The 18,157-nt window shown below is 39.8% G+C and overlaps 1 protein-coding gene and 1 long non-coding RNA gene across 6 annotated transcripts in view; one reads left to right on the forward strand and one right to left on the reverse strand.

Annotated features, from left to right (window-relative positions):
* The window catches only part of RBFOX1 (RNA binding fox-1 homolog 1), a 363,548-nt gene that overhangs the window by 339,588 nt on the left and 5,803 nt on the right, over positions 1-18,157 (reverse strand). The window lies entirely within an intron of this gene.
* Positions 1,045-17,993, forward strand: LOC121008077. The gene is made up of 4 exons (XR_005780512.1): positions 1,045-1,159; positions 1,328-1,333; positions 2,921-2,925; positions 17,982-17,993. It is a non-coding gene; the product is annotated as an uncharacterized LOC121008077 (long non-coding RNA).

An 18,157-nucleotide genomic window follows, 5' to 3' on the forward strand; every position in this document is an offset into this window, starting at 1 on the left:
TCTATGGGGCCACGCACACATTCTGGTCCATATTGTCCTCTATGAAAAGGAGTGAGTGCATATTTGTACCATCATTTGTGACTTTTCACTTCTCTTACCACTTTTCAAAACTGACGTGGAAAGTTTGTGAGCTTAGCGGAAGGGTTTGGCCTCCCACAGCCCCACAGATTTATTATCACTGGGGTAAATGATACACCGGCTCATAGGACTCGCATGGACTGCCTGGAAATGAGCCAAATTTATTAAGAGGCCTGTAAGATTGCCAGTTTTATGGCAGATTTACACCGCACAATTGTCGAGCAGATTATCGGGAACACTTTACTACGAATGTTCATTCCAAGTAATCTGCCAGTGTAAATAAACTGCCAATCACCCAATGAGTGAGGAAAACACTTGGGTGAAATGATAGGCTTTCATGCAGCACGTTAAATCATCATTTCTGGACAGCAGGTTGTGCTGTGTGAACAATGATCAGCTGCCCAGAAACAATAAGGCTGGTTTCACACCTGAGCGTATTCGATAAGCGCTTTTTATCGGGCGTTTTTGAGGCGTATTTTGGGGCATTTTTGTATTTTGGAAACGCGCGTAGTACGCGCATTTGTGTAATTAACCACAGAGGCATCCAATGAAAAACTGCCACAATACGCGCAACAATACGCCCCAAAGAAGCTCCTGTACTTCTTGGGGCATAGGGCGTTTTACAGCGCGTTCGTACGCGCTGTAAAACGCTCAGGTGAGAACCATGCCCATAGGGAAACATTGGTTTTTGGCTGTTGAGCGTTTTACAGTGCGTAGGAACGCGCTGTAAAACTAGCCTAAATCTATGTGAGGACACAAGATGGCTCATCCCTATATAGTGGAGGAGATTTCTGTTTGTGAAAACTCTTTCCTTCACTGAGGAGCAGGCCCTTCTCAATAATTTCCTGCTTGGTTAGCACATCTGAATGATCCTTTAGTATATCTACCCATTGCATTCTTATAATTGTGTCCATATTTATTTAGTTTATGCACTTATATAGCACTTCTATATTCCTCAGCCCAGAGAAAACCCACACAAACTCAGGGAGAACATGTAAACTCCATGCAGATGTTGTCCTTGGTCGGATTTAAACCTAGGACCCCAGCGCTGCAAGGCACCAGTGCTAACCACTGAGCCACCGTGTTGATCAATTCCTTAAAAGGACACAGATAAAAAGTAAGGCGGCCATTTACTATTCTGAAATATGCCTAATTTAGGTGTATTTTGGGCTTAGATTTTAGGCGCAGATGGTGTCTACAACACCAGTCTTAATAAATGTGCCCCTAAATGTATAGTGTACCTTTCCAGGGTCCAGTATTCTATATAATGTATAAGACTTTTTTTTTACATTGATGACATATCCTCAGGATAAGTCATCAATATCACATCAGCAGGGGTCAGATTACCAGCACCCCTGCCGATCAGCTGTATGAAGAGAAAGCAGGACTCCTATGAGCGCAGCCTTCTCTGCCCTGTTTACCTGCTGCGATGAGCAGTGTAATTACAGCTCAGCCGTCCCACTCACTTCAATGGTAAGTCAGACCCCGGCTGATCTGATATTGATTACCTAGCCTGACGATAGGTCATCAATATTAAAATAGAGGACATCCCCTTTAATTTTGATGGGCAAATAGTAATTTTTTAAAGTATTTGTTGGTAAATACTAGTTAGATTATAATTTGTGATAATTTGCATTGTAGTGAGATCCTCCACCCAAAAAACAAAACAAAACAAAAAACACTCACTCATTTTTTCTTTTCATGTCCTTTACTGATTACTATATGTTAATAAGTATAAACGCTATGGGAATGGATAAGATGTGGATAATATTGGCTGTTTTACATACAGCCATAGAGTCTTTTCAGAGGACCCAGAGCTCACTGTTCACATACTACCAAAGCCCTTCCTTTGTTTCCCTGCTTTACATTTCAATCAGTATTGATTGTGAAGAGCAAGGGGTTAATCTGCAGAGACCAGAGGAGAAATGTAGATGCTTTTGAAAGCTACAACTCCACTTTTGACTCAATTTTCACAGAGTAGAAAGTGACTGCTGATTATATTGTACATATATACATCAGAATGCAGGAAGATAAGGAAATGTATTGAAGGGTTGTCCAAAAAGATAAAACATTACTTATTTTTGTCAGACACAGCAACACATCAGGATGGTGCCTGGCATTGAAGGTCAGTTCCATTCATGTTGGGATGAGCTGCAGTACCACATACAACCTGTGTGGAGAGGTGTGGCGCTGCATTTGGAAGAATATGTATTTTTATCCAGAACATTCTTTTTAACAGCAATTCCACAAAATGTTGGAGTGTGCAAAAGGGGGAGGTGTTAACGTTACACCAAGTTGACAAAGTTTTCCAATACTTTTCTGTTTAGGACACTTGTTTGTGAATGGTTCCATGTACCACTTGGCATTGGTCGGTAGCCTACTGTCATTCCTCAACAGTGACCCCAGACATGGTGAACATTACAGTTTTGTAGTTTGGAGTGGCATGCCAACCTGAATAAATGTCATCACAAATAAATAGGATGGGGGAGATTTATCAAACTGTTGTATAGTATAACTGGCTTAGCTGCCCATAGCAACTAATCAGATTCCACCTTTCATTTTTCACAGCTCCTATCGAAAATGAAAGGTGGAATCTGATCTGTGGTTGTTATGGACAACTAAGCCAGTTCTACTTTACACCAGTTTGATAAATCTATATGTCTGTTGTCATTGCTGTCATATTGGAGTGTAAATGGATGGCTTTGTACACTAATATGAGGTGCACCTCCCGGTACAAAAATGTAATGCAAAAATCATGCCCGCTTTAGTACATTTCAGTTATTTATTCATTTCTGTTTACTAGAAGTTGCCCAAAATGGCCAATGAGATTCCAGCTCACTAGCAGGAGTAGAAAACAAAAGTTGTAATTGGCCAATAGACATCTCCTTCCTTGTTAGGCATACATAAGACCCATTGTAATTTCCTGCTGATGTAAATATTTGATTACGAATATATTTTAACGCAGATTTGACACCAGTCGATCACAATCCACATACTTCATAAACATTTATATGAAAACTAAAAACTGCATCTACCACTCCAGTTTTATGCTTTCAGCATAGAAGATTTATGACTCTGAATGATCCAGAATATAATGTTTTTGAGAAACGGCCAAGTTAAATTAGAAAATATCATTCTGGAACCGCTTAGTCAGCTAGTCAGATGAATTGGCTGAGATGATGTTAGATGTGACTTCACATATTGCTTTTTCACATTCAAGTTCTAATTTTGCCTTATCACAAAAAATATGCATATTCCTCCTATAAAAAAAATATATATATCGTTTTTGTACATGAAATTATTGCACTAATGACAGAGTAAGAGATTTCATGACATTTACAAAGGGCTCCATTTAAAGCTTTGTTATTGGATTATTGCTGCTGTAATCACTGTCCTTTATGCTATAAAGTCAGATGCAGTAAAAAGAAGCCTTAGAAAGTAGTCAAAAGGTAACTGATCACAATGCTCCTCTCCATTGATTTTTCAGGAGGTGAATCACCTCTATTTTCTGTGAAAAAATAAATATGCCTGCCACATCAATTCTACCGTGCCTACATGTGATATAACAGCCACTTCTGTAGCCAAAATCCTAAATCCAAGTGGTGCACCATTCTAATTTATAGAAGAAAGGGATGCAAATGAGCTCTAACCAGTGCTGCCTCTAATGCCACCAGATATAAGGCAACTATCCTATAAGTCAATGTTTGACCCTAGGGAGGAATTTGGGCTCCAAGATTTAAAGGCCATAGGTCTTAGATGGGAGCTTCAAGAGGATCACCAATGGACAAGGTCGGTTTTGAAATACAAGCAGCATTACTTTTAGCCACCATTAAAAGTATTCTCCGGTATTAAGAATTTCTTTACTTGTCGGAAAATTATATTGGTGGGATTTCAGAAGATGGGCCTGTCACGAGGAGGACTGTTACCTGGAAATATCTGTCCACTACTGACATTAATGGATCAACAAAAATTAAAAGTAGAAAGGATATGCATGTGAACAGATTTCCATTGAAATCATTCGGTTTCAATGCTGTGCTATGGAAATTATAGCAAGTGGATCAAATTCATCCCTTATTCAAAAAGCTCTACAAATGTTGAGAATAATACCCTAAGCATCATACTATATGTAGCAAGGTTACATACTGTAGCCAAACACCATATTAGATGGTGGATATATAGTATCCCAGATGGGAACAGAAAGACCTGTCACAAGAATAGAAGTATCATCTGTTATATAAAAGTATATAACATCGAACTAAATGTATTTTAATTTTAGCTCTTGTATAAGATCTCGACCACCTTTAATACGTAGAATGATTACATAAGAGCTCCAGCAGATGTCCCCACTGTCTGTTAGTAATCTTACTAAAAAGAAACATATATTTGACAAGCTGTAGGTTACATATAAGCTCCAAGTTCCTATATATTTTAATTTTTCACAGTCCAAATCAATGTACAAGATCTAAAATCTTGGTAACAATAAACTTTCAGCATCTCTGCAACCCCAAAGTACAGTATTTTATGGTAGAGTTTGGTCCCTGAAAGCCGATGAATTTGGGAACTGCAACTAAAAATGGCATTAGATGGATAAAAGGTGATTGGGTTCGGTAAGTACAATGCAGAGATTAATGTATGTAGAGAAGTAGTGTACAACCTGTGGCTCGGGTTCGTGAGTGACCCACAATGCTGTTCTGTACAACCCCAACCATTTGGTCAGGGCATACTTGTCTGGGTCTGGTGGCTGCTCACATGTATTTTCTATATACAAGTGGGAGCAGGGACTGCGCTGCGCAGTCGTCTCTGGGTCTCTCATAGATCAGCAGAATGGGGGTCTCCTGACCCCTCTGTGGGTGGGACTAGATGTAGTGGTAAGGTCGTCCATAAATGTGGCTATATGCATTGTAGAGTATGAGAGCAGTGAAACATTTGAAGTATACAATGCAATGGAGAGAGTTGCGCGCTGCATGTCTCTTCAATTCTGGAGTGTGAACAGGGAAGTAGGGGACCCCCATTCTCCTGATAGGTGGGAATCCTGGCAGTAGTACTAGCATACTATCTATTTTAATATGCAAATAATATCTCTGATGTTAAAGGGGTTGTCTCATTTCACTGTTACTAAGGCGAGATGGGACTATTTAGTCTCATCTCTCCTTAGTAACAGCGAGATGGGACAACCCTCTGAAGTGGTTCAATCTGATAATGCGACCTTCGGACCTGAAATGGTTGTGCGCGTCTGATGTAGAATGCACATCAATAGCTAAGCATCAATTGCAACACAAAATATTACACAGTTAAAGCACAATCGAGCAGATTTATTAATATTGTCTTAAATTTTGATTTCAAGCTAGATCAGGGAGGCAGAAGATGCGCCAAATCCATCACAGTGGCCGATGTTGTATGATGGATTTGGCGCATCTTTACAGCGTTCTCCTCCACCTCCTGGTCGGCTTACTTTATCCCCTTTACCTAAGTCACTGCCCCCTTTTCTATAAGCTATGGCCCTTTCTAGGCACTGCCTAGTGACTTACAAATAATGTCTAAAACACAAACTAAACTGGCACAAGGCATTTACGCAAACTGAGCCAGAATTCAGGTGCATTAGGCTCAGCGCAGCTCACTTTATAATGTATCCTTGTTGGGGAACGCTTCAAAACTTGTATAAAAGCAATATCTTAAGCCAAAATGAAGACTATTTACAGTGCTAGACTGCTGTATAAGTGTGAAGTCCATAGTGATCAAGGTAAGTACTGCACCTATATAATAGCCTTTCACGGGGCCTACAGACTAGACGTTAATGCACAAGTGTACAGCACAACGTAGCATCCATATATATACACATACAAAGCCTATTTAAACAGCGTAGGCCAAACTGTACAGCTCATTTAAATATATTTATCTTCTACATAGCTAAGATATATACAGGACATGGGCATTGATGGCCCTATTGCATCTGTGTACCAGCTTGTGAGTATGTAAAGACCAAATGCTAATAAGAAATCCTGTATATTACAAAGCAAGAGCACCATATGCGCCTGGTTAGATAAGCCTCATTTACATGCCTGCATAAAATCTCCATAAACCACTAGCTTAAGTTAAAACGTACAGCTGTGTCAATGGTCCAATATTGTGCCGAGTCTCCGCAGTCTGCAGCATACGTTCTGCTTCTGAACATAAGCTGATAATTCTATTATACAAAGTTACACCAGCGTCAAGCCATATTAATAGGAGTCATTTCCAATGCTTTTATTTTATTGGAGAAAATTGGCTGTTTTAGAGTACTTTCACACTAGCGTAATTCGTTTCCGGTATTGAGTTCCGTCCTGGGTTCTCAATACCAGAAAATAACTGATCAGTTGAATGCTAATGCATTCTGAATGGAGAGCATTCTGTTCAGTATGCATCAGGATGTCTTCAGTTCAGTCACTCTTACGGTATTTGGCAGGAGAAAATAGCGCAGCATGCTGCAGTATATTCTCCATCCAAAATTCCCGAACACTCCATTGAAATGTATTAGTGCCGGATCCGGCATTAAAATTGCCGCATTGACGGATCTGGACTTCCGGTCTGCGCATGCGCAGACCTTTAAAAATGTAAAAATAATAAATACCAGATCCGTTTTTCCGGATGACACCGGAGAGACGGATCCGGTATTTCAATGCATTTGTCAGACGGATCCATCTACAAATGATATCCGTTTACATATGGATTTACGGATCTGGCCGGCGATGGAACTGCCTGCCGGATCCTCACAACGCAAGTGTGAAAGTACCCTTAAGATATTAAAATACAACTCTAATTTGGTCGAGTACAAATGTTATACGGATGTTGGCAGAAATTCTGAGATTTGAGCAAGTTACTATATGGTATCGACAGTGGTAACTGCCATAATAAAGTCATCCATTGTGCCTTCGTATCTCTAATAATAACATTTCCAGTTGCGCAGGTTTGCTGACATTTTCCGTGCTCATTAAGGTAAAGGATATTCAATGCTGTTCAGATTTCAGGGGGGAAGGGATGTAATTCTACTATCCTGTAGTATTAGGAAAATGGCAATCAAACATATGTCTTTTATGTTTTCCAAATTAAAAATGTGCGCGCTCGTTGACTTTGACCTTATTCGATTTTTCGAATTCTGTTCTACTCGGCGCAGGAGTAGACGTGAAAGAATTAGAAGCTTTGTGCCAAAAATACCTAGCGTATAAAGCATATAAAACGACTATGAGAAGCAGCCATCAGGAAATAGATTTTTCACCAGGAAATAGAGTTTCTTAAGTTATCTTCTTACATGTTAAATAAGACACTTGTACACCTCTACGTGCAGCAAACCGCGACAGAAGCACTCAAATCGGAAAGAGCAGAAGAGTCCGAATTAATTTTTATGGGAAGGAGATGTTAGATCCTAAGTCATTCCCAGCAGCCAAGTCCTGCATTTGTGTATTTAGCTAAGGTGTCATCTTGCTTAGCAGCAGTGTACGCCATCTGGACCTCAGTTCCTCTTGCCAGAAATGTTCTCGGGACATTTATTACACATATCTATGACAATATATAGTGACATTCAAATCTGCCTGCACTATTTCAAGTAGATTACTGACTACATTAGTGAAGTGGAGTGGAATATCTTTCCTTCCAAGAAGTTCAATGTGTATATTGTGCATCAGACTCTGCTGATGCCCAAGGTGGTGGTAGCAAAATGCACCCCCCACCCACCCATCGGTCTCCAAATCATTCATCTGACAGTTCCCTGTTGCACTTTTTCCCATCAATTCCTAGGCCATTCTTATTTATTTAATATTAATTCTGCCCCCCCTCACTTGATGGTGCTCTAGGCAGCTGCCTACTAGACATATCACACGGAAAATAAGCATAATCAAAGTCTTATTGTAGCTTACATAACACTTTAGTAATTATGGTTTTAAAGGGAGGTAGAGTTAATTTCATAAGATTGGTGGTCTATTACTTGCTTAGGGTTACTAGAGGTAATAATGAGGAGTATGATATACTCCTGGCTGCCATATGTTGTCTCTAGTTCATTCCAAGCATGGGGTTGTCTCATAAAAAATATTCTACATGTTTCAATCCAACACCTGGATCTGAATACTTTTGTAATTGCATGTAATTAAAAATGTATTATAGCGACTGAATTATTCAATGTAATCTATCTGTATAGCGCCACCTGCTGTTTGCTCTTTTTTCTAATTTGTCTGTCCAGCTCCCTGAGATTGAAGCACATGCTAAGTTCTACCCTTTAACTGCCACCAGGTGCAGGAGAAAGGACACGCCCTTTAGAAAGGACACACCCTAATCTGCCATTTTAAAATTAATCTAACAGAACAATTGGAGCAATGCATGTGGAGATCTCTGGATCCATGTGAGGTACAGGACTGGTTTTAGCTTTATTAGAAAGAGGCTGTCATGTATGATTTTCACTTTTTACATTATTCAGGGGACAACCCCTACGACTACAACTCCAGGTATGTCACTCTGCCATCTGGGCTAAGAAGTCGCTGGACCTAAGGATTCAACTACTTATCCTCACTGGCAGATATCAAATTGAATGGAACATAGGGTTTCAAGTTTCAACCAAAACAGATCATTATCATCGGTAGAGATGAGATAAGTTTTGAAATATTTTATTGGGCAGCTTCGCCAAACTTCATCAATAAATTAGTTACGATTTACTCACTAATTGCTTTCCATTGTATGAAGCGGGCGCAATGACAGCTAACTGGGATCGCGCTGCTCCCCGTCATTTCACCCTTTAGATGTTGTAATCAATGCTGATTGTGGCATCTCAGACTCACATTCAGGTGTCCAGACAGTTAACCAGGGTTAAAAAAAAATATATATACTCCTCATCCACTTGATCATGGAGAGGCCGCCGTCCGCTCCTGTCTTGATTGAAGAAAACCCACAAAGGACCTGCGGTGAGTGTGAAGACGTCACCATGTCATTATGTTGGTCACACACAGGTCTTTAGGTTTTCTTCAATCAAGATGGGAGCTGATGGCCTCTCCACGATCAAGTGGATTTGGCGAGTATAATCCTTTTATTTTCAGCCACCTTTTTAGGAAAAATTGATTCGTTACCGCTAAGCACGAGGAAATTTAGATTTGTTGTAAATAATTTTTTTCCTAAACCTCAAATCAAACTCCACTTTGGATCCTTCAATTCGCCCACTAATCATTAGTAACAAAATTGACCATGCTTAAAATTTTTCGTGTTCGTGGAAAACAGATCTGTGTTTGACAGAATGTAGTAATGTAGAGGATACGGTCGGCACTGCTGTAGGTGTGGGATTTAATTTGGTGCTGCACTGATCAAATGTGAGTAGTAGTGGTGCTCAGCATAAAAAACAAGTAGTATTTGCAACAAAGGAGAGAAAAGAATGCGGCACTCACCAAAAAATACTCTTTGCAGCTTTATTCACATAAAAAGGTCAGCGTCATGCGGGCAAAACACAGCTAGAAGGCAACAGCCGTTTCGCGCTTGTTGCGCTTTTTCAAGCCATCAGTGACCGAACCAGCGTGGTTCATAAATACTCCCACACCTTCGTCACTGATTAAATGAATGACACATGTATGAAGACCATTCAGAAGACAAGACAAGCAAAAAAACACACATAAACTACTAATACTATAAAAACACTGCTAGGTCGTTTTTTTTATCATTTAACCCCAGAGGGCCCATGGCTCCACTTTTTAGAATCCAGGCTGCTTCTTTCTGGAGTAAAATACGACCTCTATCACCACCCCATATTAGGGGTTGGACAAATTCAATCCCTGCACATTTTAAAACGTTACTATTACCTCCATGTATTTCATGTACGTGATCAATCAATCTAGTAGCCCCAATCCTTGTCACTATAGATCTCCTATGTTCTCCGAATCTGATGTACACACATCTAATGGTTTTACCAATGTAGAACCTCCCACAGGGGCCAAAAATTGCATAAACTACAAATCGTGTTTTGCAAGAGATAAATTGATTGACCACACACTCAGTACCTCTTGAAAAATCTCTTTCTATGCATGTATTTCGACATGGAGCAGTGACCGCATACCAAGTTACCTTTTAGGGGGCGTTTTTCTAACCAGTTTCGTTCTGGTGTTTGGAAATTACTCCTCACAATGACATCCCTAATTGTTTTACTTCTCCTAAAGCTGACAATAGGAGTACATTGTGTTTTTTCTTTCAAGACATTATCCTGTGCTAAAATGTGCCAATTGTTAAGAATAGCACTCATGATGGCGACAGCCATAGGGGAGTAGTCAAATGTGAACAATGCCCTATCCTTCTTAGCTTCCGACCTAGGGTTAACCTCTTGGGGGATGGATGCATTTATATATGCTCTATCAATTACCTTCTCTAGATAGCCGTGTTGCAAGAGAAGCTTTTTTAGTATTTCTGATTGCTCAAAATATTCATCCTTACCTGACAATTCTTTTGAGTCTCAAAAATTGGCCATATGGTACAGATGACTTTACATGAGGTGGATGGAAGGAATTGTGGTGCAGCAGTGAATTTGTGGAGGTCAGTTTTCTATATATATTGGTGTGAATGGTGCCACCTGTGATTTCCACTTTAACGTCCAAAAATTCTAACTCCTCACAATTAATCTTAGTCGTGAATTGCATATTCATCTGGTTTTTAGTGTTAAGGTACTCTATGAATTCATGAAACTGCATGGTGGTCCCCATCCAAATGATGAACACATCATCAATGAATAAAAAAAAAAAAAAAGTCTTGATGTAACATACAAATGGGTTATCATACTGTAAATATGTATTTCCCCTCAAAAACTGAGAGGAAGAGGTTAGCAAAAGTGCAAGCCACTGAAATCTCCGATTTATTATTTCTCTCCACCATTTTTTAGAGGCGCATATACATTTACATTTTTCAATTGGCTTTCTGCTTCTTTCACATATGAAGTAGTGCACATAACCACGATGTTCTTGCTAAACGCAATTTGTAGTTTATGCAATTTTTTGCCCCTGTGGGAGGTTCTACATTGGTAAAACCATTAGATGGGTGTACATCAGAGTCGGAGAACACAGGAGATCTATAGTGACAAGGATTGGGGCTACTAGATTGATTGATTACGTACATGAAATACATGGAGGTAATAGTAGCACTTTAAAATGTGCAGGGATTGAATTTGTCCAACCTCTAATACGGGGTGGTGATAGAGGTCGTATTTTACTCCAGAAAGAAGCAGCCTGGATTATAAAAAGTGGAGCCATGGGCCCTCTGGGGTTAAATGATATAAACAACCAAGCAGGGTTTTTATAGTATTAGTAGTTTATGTGTGTTTTTTTGTTTTGTTTGCCTTGTCTTCTGATTGGTCTTCATACATGTGTCCTTCATTTAATTAGTGACGAAGGTGTGGGAGTATTTATGAACCACGCTGATTCAGTCACTGATGGCTTGAAAAAGCGCAACAAGCGCGAAACGGCTGTTGCCGTCTTGCTGTGTTTTGCCCGCATGATGCTGACCTTTTTATGTGAATAAAGCTGCAAAGAGTATTTTTGGTGAGTGCCGCATTCTTTCCTATTTTCTACCGTTTGTTTGACAGAATGTCCCCAAAGATCTTTCATCCATCGCCCATTTTCGTTGACCATGTATGGCCAGTTTGAACAACTGTAACAACCAATATGGAATAAAATGCGTATGACCATGTCTACAAAATGTATGTTCCTCAGATGTTTGCTTGTTTAACTGCTGTTCAACCATATTCTATCTAATGTGTGTGACCACCTTTAGCCAGTTCACCAATGAAGTCACTTGCTAATGCTGTAAGGTCAGTAGGCAAAGCCTAGAGCTCAGGATACTCTTAGAGAAGGTATCCATTAAAAACAGGACATAGCTGATCGACATCGTTTATCATAATTGATGCCAGGACATCAGTACTACAGCATCAGCGTGCTTCCCAATTACAAATGAGCTACTGACAAGTCTACAGAATACTAAACAACCATAGACATAAGGGTATTTACTTCAATGGCAAGCCTTTGAGAAAGTACATTTCTGTAGTACTGTCGCAGGCCTGTTTTCTGTGTTTCTATGTCAATGTCTCTTCATTCACTGGTGCTGGCTTTGTGTCCTTACAAAGAAACAGCCTTCACAATGAGCATGCTGCCAACTCGCCAGCACTTTATAAACAGGTTATTCATGGTGCTGAGGCCACTTCTGTGTCATTATTTGCAGTTGTTCGTGTTAAGTGTGTCTAGTTGACTTTATTAACCTACTTTTTCCCGATCCTTTCATAGCTTTTAGCTATGAGACGAGATGAAAAATTGTAAAAGGAAAAGGGAATTCAAGCTTGGAATTGAAGGAAAGAAGTCTAAAATATCTGACATACAATGTAGCAATTAAACTCTCATTACTTTACTGCAAAGCGAGCACTTATCTAACCACTATGACATGGCCTGCGAAACATTGTAGCATTTTATATCTAAAAGAAATGAGTGCTTAATTATGGCCTCGGCGTACTAATATCATCTACTGGGATTCTGATACTGGCTTTTTTTCCGTTCCACACCAGCAATTTGCAATCTTTCACATACAGTAATCAATGTATTCAGATCTGAAACCAACAATTTTGTCAACAGAAAGTTCTTAAAGCGTTTCCGTTTTACTATTACTCTTTCATTGTTTCTCTAATTAGTAAAATAGCAGTTTCACTTCATTGATTCTACATTGCATTAAAGCTGAAATCTGTCTAATTCTGCTGTCGGTGGCCTTGACAGGGAGAGTAGTGTCCTATAATGTCGTACTGCGATAATTAGCAAACTGAATCCTACTATCACACCCACACAGATACACACACATAGGGGGAGATTTCAGACTGGTGTAAAGTAGAACTGGCTTAGTTGCCCCTAGCAACCAATCAGATTTTCCAAAGGAAAATGAAAGCTGGAATCTGATTGGTTGCTATGGGCAGCTAAGTCAGTTCTACTTTACACCAGTCTGATAAATCTTCCCATACTGTGTATATATATATATTGCCGAGCTAAACATGTCACAGTGCTATCACGCTTTACTTGTGACAAAAGCCATTTAAATCCATTGAAAAGTTAGTTATCTTTTTCTTGCCATTCAACTAGAGATAAGCGAAGTTCTCAAAACTTCGATTTGGCTGCTTCACCTGCATTTCTTTGTGAGTAGCGAGCGCAATGACGAGGAGCGGCGAGGGTGCTGTGGCTGCCCACCTTCATTGAACCCCGCAGATGCCAGGTTTATCGCTTATTGCGGCAACAGAGATGAGCATTGAAGACTGTCAGGGGTTAATCTGTTAGAATTTTTTTATTTATTATTCTCACTTTATCCATTTGCTCACAAAGAATTCGCTGCAGCCATCATGATTGAAGATCCAGGGGCGAAATCTTGGGCGGTGTGGTGGATGATGAATTCATCACGCTGTCTGATGTGGTGATGTCACCGTGCATGAGATTTTGTGCAGGATCTTAATTCAAGATGGCCGCGGCGGACTCTTTGTGAGCAAATGGATGAGGCGAGTTACCACAAAGCTCTGCGGTGAATCGAATTTTCCCTGAAATTCGGATCGAAGTCCACTTCATGAACTTCGATTCGCTCAACACTAGCCAAGTTTAGCTCTGCTGCATCTGCATATGTGTGTATATATATATATATATAGTTTACAGTACTCATTATCAATCAATGAGATCCGTCAGGAAACAGTCTGACTTATATTTTCTCTGCAGGTCCAGGCATTCATTACGAACATATGCAGAGCTGTAAATAACCTAAATTCTGTTCCCCCTGATCTTTCATTCATGAGATGAGATCCAGAACGTGATCATTACCTGCAGCAGCAAGTATGACTTATTGAATCACATTAGTGTCCATCTCCTTGGTAGAGAGATAATGAATTTAGTTCCCTACTTGTATTGATTATTGATTAAATAACCCCCATTCCTGCTTTGAAGATAGACACCATTACAGCACAAAGATCTTTCACCCTTCATTGCCCCATGGGAACAGCTGAGCCACATTACACCATTGTGTAAGGACAGATTCCCCTCTCCATCTGTTACAAGCCCCATTTAAGAAAGATTCCGTGTGGTCACGTGACACGGGCTGTGTGTGACAGCTGGGTCAGTCATCAGCCAAATGGTCACATTGAGATGTCTATCACATACTTTCCTCCTTCTCTTGACCTTTACAATTTCAGTGGCATTGTACAACCTTCTGCACCACCTACACCATTGCCACCAGGATGCACTTACACAGCATGTATTGTATGTCATTTATACCACTAGACTAAATGTATTCATTCTGCTATAAAAAGAGTAATACCTACGGACACAGAACGCAAACACATGTATCTTTCTTATGAAAAATTGTTGCATGATCAGTTATAGAATTTTTATCTGTTAAGGGAAACTAAACTAAAGATGCAGTATACCGTAGGTATTGTATAGGTATACTATACTATAAAGGTATACAAAAAAGTCCAGTGTCATATCAAAAACAATACAGCTACTTGGCTCATGTATGATTTTCTCACAATTGTTCTATTTATTTATATATTTTTTATATCTTTTTTATACATATTAATTTATTATACCTAAAACCCCAAAATATGAAAAAGGTTTCAGAAATTAAGTAACATAGCACCGAAAGTGTAACATTAAAGGGGATATCCCAGAAAAAAAATATTGTACATTTTTTAAACCAGCATATGGATATGAATACTTTTTGAATTGCATATAATTAAGAATATAGTATAGCCATAGTTATTCAATAAAATGGATCTGTATAGTGCCACCTGCTGTTTGTTCTTTTTCTTATTTCTCTATCCACCTTGCTAAGATGGACGCACATGCTCAGTTCCATTCTTAAACTGCCATCAGCCGTATCTACTGTTAGAAGCTGACAGTTACAGAGAGCTGTAGCAGAAGGGATACACGACCTGAGAAAGGACACTCCCCTAAGCTGTGACAGGAAGAGATCTGCAGCTGAAAGGACATGTCCCCGATAAAGGACACACCCCCTGAGGCATCAGTCTGAAGTAAATCTAGCAGAGTGTTTGGTACAAGGCTGGTTCTAGCTTTGTTAGAAATAGATTGTCAAGTTCTACATGATGTCTGATAATCATTTCATTACTTTATTCATGGGATAACTCCCTTAATGACAACCAATAGTATAAAATTCCTCAATATTTTCCCATTCTTAATTTTAGTCCTGGCCATGGACACCTAGGTTCAGTTTTGGATCATAATCCCAGAAGATATGTTTTTTGGATTTCAGCTAAAACTGGCTTTATAATTCACTGTAGTAAGGAACTCTATAGGGATTAGATAAAACTAATACTTGCAAAAATGCAAAAAGTGTGAGGAAAGGAAACCTACTGACTATATAAAATTCTAAGTGACCAGATCTATCCACGGATCCTGAGGCGGATTGAGGTATCACATAGAAAACCACGATCAGCGGTACCGCTCAGGTGTGGATAAGGTCACCAAGAAATCTACTTCAGATGCACTACTAATGGTTGCAAAACCACGCCAGCCGGCTGTAGTAATCTGACACAACCAAAAGTGCGCACCGTGGCACGGACAAGGTGCTCAGCTCAGTCACCCAGTCTAGATGGCCCTGGACTAAATTAACTAACGAATCCATTGATAAACATCTACTCATTGGATCCGACCGGGATCAAGAACCACCTGTTCATGGATATGAACCAGTTGTCTGATTGTCGGCCCTGTGAGCACGAATCAAGGGACACTAACTACCTGGGTGTGAGCAAAAAGCTTGAGTGCACCTGTTCACATACTACAGAGGGCTGGATTTGACGCAGACCACTTCTGTTGTGTGAACGCAATTCAAGCGAAACTGGCTTTGCTGTAAAAATCCTTTTAATTCTGCATCACATTAAAAATGTATTATAGTTGGAAACGACTGCAGCCAGGAATTCCAGTATTACTATAGATTTGGTACTTTTATTGTGAGCAGTATAAAGGCAAAAGCTCATCTAGTTCTTGTACCAAGATGTTCATGAAGATTTTACTTTACTTAGATTTCAAAATGATCAATATCTAGAGAGAGTCCCACACCAGAGTACAAATAGCATACACAGGGGAAAAGCACTATCTGCCATTTGGTCATAAATATTGCATACGTTAATTAACATTTTATATATTACATTTTTCAAACCAGATTTACTATAAGGAGCCATTCAGACTGTACTGTACCCACAAGTAAATGATCATTATTCCAAAAGATTCTGCAGATACACTGAACCTACAAGACCATTGGTCCTTAGTCATCCAGTCGGAAAAAGGCCTAACATTATATAGGTGAAGAATGTACATAGAGACATACAAGGGAAGGACAGTAGCACTCTTCAGTTGGCCAGGTCCGACAAGTAAAAATCACAAATAAATTGCAATTATCAATAAAACCATACAGTAAAAGCTAGTAGTGATGAGCTACTAATATTGGTGGCTTCTTATGTGATAGCTGGGCTTTTAAGGTCCCCTCATGCACCAGAGCATGCAGGCAGCTGCCACCTTTGCACCACCTCTAGCTATTCTCCTGGTGAGATTTCTACACAAGAAACATCAAAGTTTGAATCTCCATGGTTGCCCTAGGTAAGGTTTCATATTTTTGGGTAGGTAAAATGTTCAAGCATTAAGCTTACCACACCTGTTCCAACTCTTCAACCATAGATGGATTAATACTTTGTTGCTTGTTGCACTTTGGTCAGCTATGACCATGAAACGTTCTGCAATCGACCAATGGAAGATTCTTAGGCCAAGTTCACACGACCGTATGGCTTTTATTGTTTTTTGCGGTCCGTTTTTAACGGATCCGTTGTTCCGTTTTTGAGTTCCGTTGTGTTTCCGTTTCCTTTCCGTTTTTCCGTATGCCATGTACAGTATACAGTAATTACATAGAAAAAATTGGGCTAGCCATAACATTTTCAATGGATGGTTCAGAAAAAACGGAACGGAAACGGAAGACATACGGATGCATTTCCGTATGTGTTCCGTTTTTTTTGCGGACCCATTAACTTGAATGGAGCCACGACCCGTAATTTACGGCCAAATATAGGACAAGCTCTATCTTTCAACGGATTGGAAAAAAGGAAATACGGAAACGGAATGCATACGGAACACATTCCGTTTTTTTTGCGGAACCATTGAAATGAATGGATCCGTATACGGACCGTATACGGAACACAAAAAAACGTCCCGTACACTCGCAAAAAAAACGTTCGTGTGAACTAGGCCTTAGGGTACTGCCACATGGAGCAGATCTTAAACAGTGGAATTTCTGTTGCACATTTTGCTGCGTATTTGCTTCAGATTTCACTCTGGAAAGGGTGAAATCCACAATATAACTCCACACCGCAGGTGAGTTTACACTGCAGACTGTTTTTTTACACTGTGTGGATGAAATTTCATAATATTTCATCCACTTTGCTGGTACTGTAAAAACTGCTGTGTGAGGAAAATCATCAGTGGCATATTCATAGGTTATCATCCCATATGGGTGCACCTTTAATGAGTAAGAACGAGTAAAAATTAACAATACATTAAAGGGTTTTGTCATATTGACTACCTATCCTCAGTCACTTGAATGGGATGGAACAGCTGTAGCTACACTGCTTTGCCGCCGTAATGTCGCAGGTGAACAGTGAAGAGAACGCAGCGCTCGTATGAGCACTGCATTCTCTTCAAACAAATGTTCATCAAACCCTTGCCATGACCTATCCTGATGACCCATATAATTTGCAACTTTATGAGCTTCTCGACACTTGTGGCAAGGAAAGGCATCAGGGATTTGTGTGGGATTTACGTCAAAAACTTACGTCAGTTATAGCTCAATTGTATGCCAGCCCCTAGCCAGTGTATATTTGAGTTTCTGGCATACAGCAGGGCAGACATGTGCCTAATTTATGGAAAGGCCTCTCCCTCTTAATAAATTAGACGCATCTTAAACTGGCGCACAGGAGATCAAGGATGGCAAGACTGGAGTATGGGAACATCAGTCTGTTGAAAAATCTCCCCTATAGTGTACTGCGAGCTGTTCAACACAATACAAAAAAAAGCAT

This window comes from Bufo bufo, chromosome 7 (assembly GCF_905171765.1).
Source record: "Bufo bufo chromosome 7, aBufBuf1.1, whole genome shotgun sequence".
Classification (NCBI taxonomy): Eukaryota; Metazoa; Chordata; class Amphibia; order Anura; family Bufonidae; genus Bufo; species Bufo bufo.